This window comes from Sparassis crispa (assembly GCF_003851025.1).
Source record: "Sparassis crispa DNA, contig_000028F, whole genome shotgun sequence".
In the NCBI taxonomy this organism is placed as follows: domain Eukaryota; kingdom Fungi; phylum Basidiomycota; class Agaricomycetes; order Polyporales; family Sparassidaceae; genus Sparassis; species Sparassis crispa.
This window is the reverse complement of record NW_020939775.1, coordinates 19182-25909: the sequence shown is the minus strand read 5'-3', so window position 1 is coordinate 25909 and position 6728 is coordinate 19182. Positions and strand designations below refer to the sequence as shown.

At 29.2% G+C, this 6728-nt stretch overlaps 1 non-coding gene across 1 annotated transcript, besides 2 other annotated features; it reads right to left on the bottom strand.

Moving 5' to 3' along the window:
- Nucleotides 1-4578: 4578 nt before the first annotated feature.
- Nucleotides 4579-4649: a sequence feature (amino acid sequence was deduced to be 'Pseudo' by tRNAscan analysis;~tRNA-OTHER).
- A 547-nt stretch (nt 4650-5196) lies between these two features.
- Nucleotides 5197-5267, bottom strand: SCP_t2900040. The gene has a single exon. It is a non-coding gene; the product is annotated as a tRNA-Met (tRNA).
- A 30-nt stretch (nt 5268-5297) lies between these two features.
- Nucleotides 5298-5382: a sequence feature (amino acid sequence was deduced to be 'Pseudo' by tRNAscan analysis;~tRNA-OTHER).
- Between the last annotated feature and the right edge of the window lie 1346 nt (nt 5383-6728).

Here is a 6728-nt window from a genome sequence, read left to right as displayed (position 1 = left end):
TTTAGGTAGGCAACTAAAATTTTTAGCTTAGATAAACTAGTTACTTCTACAATCCAATAAACTTTATCCGGGCGCGCGAAATGAGTTACATTTTCAGGATTTAGAGTAAAAAATTTAGCAATAGACTCCATTATAGGTTGATATGGCATATTTGTTTTAGGATGAAATTGTCTTTGTTCAATTGATATACGAACCTCTATTCGTCCTTTTCGGATAACTTTAGAATTATTATCTAATAATTTATCAGTATATCTAATTTTAAATCCACCATCCGCATCAAAAAAACCTGAGAACCAGCCATTTTCCATTAATGGACTATTATCAGGTAAGTTCTCCTTAATATTTAACTGATAGTTTTTATTTAACCATGAAATTAATTGATTAAATTCATATATTTTAGGTGTACGTAAAGAACCGTTAATAAAATTTACAAAACTTATAAGTTCGCCTATCTTACCTATAGTCCAAACTAACGCATTTTCTTTGTCTCGAATATTACCACCAAAGAACTTTTGTAAATGAATTACTAAAGGCTCATCTTTACTTACAAAGGTTATAGCTAAATAAGGATATATTTTGTTTTCTCGACGGAGATCGTGTCTGATGGGAGACAAGGGAGGCGCTCGACGCAGGAGAAAAATATGCCCGTCTCCTTCCCATATACCAGCTAAATAAGACTTTATTGATTCTATTTTCATATTTGGATCCTTTGTAGTTATAGAAGGTAAAGATTTTGTAGAGCGATCGACTGTTTTCTCTCGATTGTTTTTGATTGAAGATAAATAAAACATCTTTTGATAATCTGGAGCTCCTACTTGAACTGGTAATAAATAGTTCATTTACACATAATCTTTCGAGTATGATTGGACTATATCTTCAGGTTAAATAACCGCGTTACGTATAGTCTCTGAGGATCCTACAATAATTTATCCTTTACGACGTACGGATATTATTAAATAATCTTACTTACGCTTATTCGCATACTACGTTGCTTAATAGTAAGTATTATTATTTAATACAAAGCATTATTATATACAATATTTTAAGTATGCGTTTTATTATAAGCAGCATATGTTAATAAGGATTTTATTTTGGTTTCCTGCGGATTGTCCATTTTTATAAGTAGATTATTCCCCTTAATGTTTAAGACTACTGTACTCTTGTGTATCACCCATAGGCGCTTAGGCGACGGTGTGATCAAGTTTTCAGTATGTTCTATAAGTGGACTTTAGGATTTTCCCGCAAATAGTAACGTAATAAGGCTGACTTCACAGTCAACCACGGCAACTTTTATTTTATTAAATAACAATTTTTAAGATGATTCCAATTGTAAGTAGTTCGAGTGGCATTAAAATTGTTTCTAATATTTAAGGCTTCTTCTAAATAAGTAGTAGTTCTTGAATGAGCTTTTTGTAATTCTAGAACATAAGCCCAAGCTTTATAATCTAAAAATTTAGAAGAAAGAAGTGGAAATTGTGAAAAGTACTCAATAATTTTATTAAGACTCATTTGATTATGAGCCATCACAATAAAGCTATAATATTGTTTTTCACCTATGATTCTACTTCGACTTAGTACATTTGAACCTAAAAAAGTGGCCACTTTAGACATTATAGAAAAGAAACTAACTTGGTCTTCTTCATTATTTAATCTATGATAAGTTTGTCTTATTTCTAAACGGTAAAATAATTGGACTCTTATTGAATTCTTATTAGATCTTTTATGAATATTAATAGAAAATTTAGAATCGGCATCTGAAAATCCAGAAAGCCAAGGATTACTATCTATAGCTGAATTATCCATAGCCTTAACTTCAAGCGAATTAATTTTAGATAAGATATTTTTTGTGCTAGGAAGTTTGCTGTTTTGATTATTAGCTATGTATTCATTAAACCAATAAATAGTTCGCTTTAAAGCCTCTATTTTAGGTGTTCGCATATAACCATTAATAAGAGTTACAATAGTATAAACACCAATAAGATCTTGAATTTGCCATAGAACATAACCTCTATCAGCTTTTATTAGAACACGTCCACATTTAGTTATTGATTGTAGAAAATCAGCTAAAGGTAGATCGGCCTTCTTAAAAACAATAATAATCATAGGCGAATATTTTTTTGCTGTGGATTTTTTATCGTGTACAGCAAATGTTCCATCACCTTCAATTAAACCAGCTAAATAAGAACATAATTGTGAATTAGATTTAATATCAGTTACGAGAGAAGAATCCTCTTTTAGCTTTTGATTAGAAAGATCTAAACTTGAACAATTGGAGGAGTTAGAAATGTTATTAAGAAATAAAATAGAACTTTTGTTACCAAAACCTCCTAATAAAGCAGGCATACTTTTTCCCTAAAATTTCTAATAGGGTAGGACTATATCTTTATCCTTTTCAGATTTAACGTTATATTTAAAGGATATCTTGCGTATAGTCTCTGAGGATCCTACTCAGTCATACATGTAGAATTCTTATTGTATTTAATCGTCTCTATACCCTTTAAATTAATAATAATCTTAACACCTTAAAAAAATTATATATATAATTATACATATCTAATAAATATATTATTTATATTTTAAGCAAGTATATTATTTTTATTATTTAAAGACAAAGAGATGCGAATATTATTTCTTCTACTAATATATGCTTTTGGTTTCCTGCTGATTGCCCAATTTTTACTATGTCACTGTTTCCTACCTTTAAGTAGATCTAGTTAGTAAAACTCTAAGGGGTTTCCAGCACACAGCAAGAAGAAAGATAAATATTACTATATATCCCGGCCATGCCTTTGCTTATTAAAACTAGTTTAAACTAATAAACTAATGTTATGTTATTCTCATTAAACTAAAAATAAATTATTATATGATTAGTATGAGTAATTAAATAATAATTGCTGCGCAGCATTAAATGATAATATTTAAAACATCTTATTATTAACTAAAGATTATAATTTAATGAGGTAATATTATATGTTATTAACTACTTATTTTGAGCATATATTAATAAATATTACTACTTTATTATTTATATTAATATTCATTATTATATGATATTTTATGCAATTATTATTAGAGACTCAATTAGAGTGAATTTCCATTGATTCCTATATAAACCTTTAGATTGACATTTGCCATAAGATCTAATTGTTCATTTATCTCCTTTTAATAGTCGAGCTAATTCACCGATACTTGAAAAAGTACGAGTTAATTCAGGTTTAAGTATATTTTCAGCTAAAATACTCTTGCTTGCTTCGAACCATTTCCATTTACGATACTAATTTATCTGAAGTAATTATTGTTTCATAAGGGAATTCTGAAATAATATCTAGAGAGAAGCGCTGGCTGGAGAGCCGAAGGAGCCGAAGCATGCAAATATAAATTTCCATTTACGAGCCAAACAATTATTTAATAGGCGCTGGCGCGATAATATGCGCCCGCGTATAACCATTGTTTAGAATAAGATAAAAAGATTAATGATTTGGTAAGATTAACATAAACGTAGATAGGTGTTCCACAGAACTTACGAAGAATAGTTCGTGCTTCTTGACGTGTGTGATAAACATTAAATCCACCTGCTTCTAAATCTACATTTAAACTAGGAAAAAGTAAATCAATGAAATATTGTAGCAATTATCTGCAAGTCCTTCGGCGCCTTCGGCGCCTTCGGCGCCTTCGGGGGGCTAGCTTGCATGCTTCGCCGGGCTGTTGAATCCACAATAAAAAGAGTAAGTTTAACATTTTTAAAACCCGGAAATATCGAAGAACTCAACGATTAGATTTAGACAAAATAGAAGGCATAAAATAAGAACACACTCTATTATATAAATTAATAGAACTACCTACATATATCGCTCTCTGCTGCGCGAGCGCCTAGCTTTATTGTCATCTGTCTCAAAAAGGTAAACACCTCTAGCACCTTTAGCTACTTCAGCTATTTTTAAGCGGTTATTAAAGGGATCTAGAATAACAACTTTATAATAAGGCGCCGAGTATTATTAGAATTATTCTTTCTTATTTTCTAAATTGGTATTTTTCGCCGACAAACCAGATGTAGTAGAAAAGCTTTTTAAACTAAGCCAATGTTTTATATTTAGGCGCTGGCTGTTAGCGATATAAATAACATAACTTAAGTTTTCTTTAGTGACTGTTTTAGTTGAGCACGGACCATAAAGAAAATCATGATAAATGCGTGTGCAGTTATTATTACATTAAATAATTGGTGATCTCCTTGTAAAATTTGAACACCTGGACTTGATAACTCTAATCTAATTAATACAGAAAATGCTGTTCCAATCATTCCAGCAAATACTGCAAAAACTAAATAAAGAGTACCTATCTCTTTAGCATTAGTAGAAGATAGCCAGGAATTCATAAAATTAAAAAAAAATACTTATTATTAAAAAATGAACTAACTAACTATCAACTAATTCCTATTAAGCTCATTATTATTTTGTTATACCAACTATGGCATATTTAAATGTTACTCCACTAATTATCTTTATATATAATATATATTATATAATTATTTACTATTTTTTATTAGATATTTATATATATATCTTTATATATTTATATGATTGATCTTTATCAGAATTGAACTGATACTAGCTGCTTGAAGGGTAGCTGTACAACCTTTATACTAAAAGACCTCAAATTTAGGCGCTAGCGCGAGAAAAAGATTGAATTTTTTTTTTATAAATTTTATATTAATTACCTTATTATATTCTTTTTTTAACAATTATTGTCTTAAAATAATAATAATCTTACATTATTAAATAATAATATTTAATATTATATTATTATATCGCTGGCTGTTAGCCAGCGCCTGTACGTATTTAATACAAGAATATATTATAATTATTATTTTAAGGGACAGTTTATATAAAAATTTAATCACTTATTTCTAAATTATTATATAATAGTATTAGTAAGTACAATTATTATTAAATTAAAATGACTATACAAAGTACGTAATTTAATACAAGATAATAATTATTATTTAATACAATATAAGTTTAATAAGTTTTTTTTTACAAATTAAATTCCTCTTTAAATATAAAGCTATTATAATTTACAAAATATAAATTTATAAATTAATAGTACTAAAAAAAAAGAAAGAATTATTTTTAATATGAAATTTAAATAATAAAAACTATTTATTAAAAATTTTTATAATTAAAATAAATTATTTTTTTTTAGCGACACTAGGAATCGAACCTAATCCAACAGGCCATGAAACTGGTATGCAGCCTTTACACCATCTCGCTTCAAAGGATACACTATCATTGTAACACGGATACGAACAAAGAGACTCGAACTCTTAAGGAATTACTTCCACTCCTGCTTAAGAGGAGATTGTTTACCAAATTTCAACACATTCGCTTTTATTAATTGTATAATATTTCGGCGTGAATTGAAGTGATACTAAATTTGTTTTTATATACTCTTTTAGAGTTCAATAAACTATAAAATGTTGATTATGAAATGTTAAGAGTTTTTTTTACGAGCCAAACAGAGAGTTTATCAAAAGTATAAAAGAGTTCCCCATTATGAGATCTTACAGGCGCTCGCTGGCGCCAGCGCAGCAGAGAGCGATATAAAATAGTTTCTCATTGTTTAATTTTCTATTTTTTTTACTAGTTCTCTAGTATAATCTTGACTAAAATAAAAAGGACTTTTACCACTTTCTAGCTTATAAATAGGAGTAAATGATAATTGTATTTTATTGGGACTGATATATCTTATTTCATTACTATAGCGAAGAGCTCCAGTTTTAAAATTATTAGAGTATCTTCTATGATTCATGTTTGAAAACAAAACTTCAGCTATTATGCAGATGAATAATACCAGTTTTGTTTAATTTCAGAACAATAAACCAAGATAAAAAATCCTCTTTCTTGTAATAAAAGCGTTAATGTAGCTGTCTAAAAAAAGGGCGCCAGCAAATAAAAAATCTATATTTAACCAGGTTAACACAATACAATTTGTTTTAGCATTAAACCATTTATTAGATTTTTTTTTATTAATAACTTCAGTAGTAGGTTAGTATAATTTAGGTAAATTAATAAAAAAAATTTTTTTTTTCTAATGCTTGTAAGACTAAAAAACTACTGTATTTTTGAGTGAGATTAAATACAGCTTTCGGGACCGAAGAAAATTGCTTTATAAACCCAACTACCCATTGAGGGTAGGCTGGCTGCGCAGCGATATAGAGATAGTTCTTGTTTAAATTAGGCTTGTTTCTATTATTGGATTTAACTGTTCTAGGGTCGTAACTGCTAGAGCGAGAGGAAGGAGAAATAGCATTTAATTTAAAGTCGGGAAATGGCGAGGAGGGTCGTAACTGCTAGAGCGAGAGACATGAGGTAAAAGTCTACCTTTGTTCATACCTTTTTTCGAGTCTTTCTTTAATTATCTCAGCATTACGAATTTAACTTCTTTTAGACATTATGCGCATACCGCCTTTCCTAAAATCTAAAAAGTCTAACCATTTATTTGTATCAAATCTAGTCTCAGCCGTGTATTATTCGAGCGCTCCACAGAGAACTCAACAGTATCATCATGGCTATAAATATACCCTACTCCTAGTTTCTCTTTGATAATTTCTAACGCTCGAGTGTAATTTAATACCATATTTAAAAGTTAAAGAATTAAATGCTGGCTTGAGAGCCGAAGGAGCCTGCGCCTTTTTTTAAGAAACAACCTTCACCGTCTGTGCGGTAGCGACC